Source organism: Fonticula alba (assembly GCF_000388065.1).
Source record: "Fonticula alba strain ATCC 38817 unplaced genomic scaffold supercont2.16, whole genome shotgun sequence".
NCBI lineage: Eukaryota > Rotosphaerida > Fonticulaceae > Fonticula > Fonticula alba.
In genome coordinates, this window is record NW_009242986.1 from 109,252 (window position 1) to 111,273 (window position 2,022).

Sequence of the window (2,022 nt, forward strand, 5' to 3'; positions counted from 1 at the left end):
GGGGCGCGTACGCTGGGCCGCGCGCGTGGGGGAAGCCGAGGGGGGGGGGAGGGCCGCCAGGAGGCGTGATCCGGCAGGGGGGAGGGGGCAAGAAGGCGATCGAGCAGAAGAAGGCGAGAGGGAGGAACGAGGGAAAGGCGCCAGGGGCAGAGGGGAGGGGAGAACGTGTGTCTGCCCCGACTGGGGGAGGGAAACGGACGCCAGTAGTTCATATAAAAGCGCCATTCGTCGGGGCCCCGCTCCCCTGCTTCCCTTCCCCCCCGCCCTCCGGCCCCGGTGTCGGCCCCGGCGGAAGGGGGGGGGGCGCTTGCCGCAAAGGGATGTGCGGGCGGGCCTCCCCCGCCGGCCCCCGGGGGTGTGGAAGCCGCTGCCGGCCGGCGCCCATGCCCGGGGCCGCTCGAGCGCCGGCGCTAGTCCCCCCCCTCCGGGTGCCGGCCGATTCTTCTGGGCCTGGGGGGTGGGGATGGCCCGCCGCGGGCCAAGGTGGGGCGGTCTCTTGACGAGACACGACCGCGCCGCTCGCGCGCGACCGGGGGCCGGGCGTGGGGTGGTGTTTTCGCGGAAGAGCGCCCTCGCCCCCGCCGCCGCCGCCGCCGCGCCAGGCCGGGCTGCCCCCGCCGGTGCCAACTCCCAGCGGCCTGCGCCGTCTCAACGTGCCCCGCGCGCACGCCCGGGGCCCGCCCGGCAGAGGGCCGGCAAAAGCCAAGGCGGCGCGCCCGCCCCCTCCCCCCCTCCCCCCCCGGCCGGCGGCGTGCCGGCCGGGTCCAGGAATTTGCCCGGCCTGCGGCCGAGTGGCGGCGGCCCTGTCCCCCGATCCAAGGCCCGCCGAAGGCGCGCGCGTACGGACGGACGCGCCGGTGTGCCGCCCTGCCCCCTTTTCGTGTCCCCCGGAGGGCGCGCGGCCCCTCCGGCCGGGCGAGCGAGTCGAGGCCGGCAGACACACGCGCACCCGCACACACACACACACACACACACACACACACACATACACACACACACACACACGCAGACATAAACACCAGCATGTCAGAGGAGGATCAAGCCCCGGGAGGAGGCCTTATTGCGCATTAAATATTAATCCATCAAATCCAATTGATCTGGACATTCACACGAAGACACCCCAGCACCGTGTCCCCGGGGCCTGGCGACGACCCGGGCCACCGCGAGCGCACGCGCACTTCATCTCCCATCAGCTGCCCCTGGTGGTGGCGGCGGCGGCGGCGGCGGCGGCGCTGGCAACGGGGCCGGGGCCGGTCCTGCCCTCGCCCCCGGCCGCGGCCGCCCGGAGCCGGCATACGCGTCTCCCGTCCGGGAGCTGGCCCCCGCGCGCTGGGGCTGTCATTTCCCCCCCCCCCGGCTCCGGCGCCCTCGCCGGCATCTGCCCCGGCGCCCCGCGACTCCGCGCCCGAAGGAGAGCGCCGCCGCGACGGCCCGGTGGCCGGGGGCAAACGCGTCCGTCTGAGTGTGGCCAGGGCGGGCGCGAGGGGTCAGGCAGCCCGGCTCGCTGGCCGGCGCGTGGCCACAGCCTGCCCCCGCCCGGTTCCCCCCATCCCCGGGGGGGGGGGGGGGAGGGGGGACCAAATACCAGGACACCTCAGGCGGGCCACGGGCGCCGGAGCGCGAGAGAGAGCCCGCCGGCCTACCCACCACGGACGGGTGCCGCTGCCAAGGCGCCTCGGGCCGGGGCCCCGCCGGACCGCGGCCAGCCCCGGCCCGGCGTGAGAACGCCGGCCACAGAGCGCCGGCCGCCGCCGGGGTCCCCACTCTCCCCGGCTCACGCCGGCCCTCCGGCGCGCGGGGCGGCCCCGCCCGCCCGGCCGGCGACACGCACGACAGACGGACCAAAGCACGGGGACGATCGCCGGGGCGGCTGTTTGTTTTTCCCCCCCACGTCCAATGGCACATGCCCACCTTTCCCGCCCCTTTCTCGGGGCCCCGCCGCGCGTGCGCCTGCCATGGCTTCGCGTGTGCCGGCGCTTCCCCGGGCCGGCGGTCTGGGCTGTTTTTTTCCCCCCCCCCCCC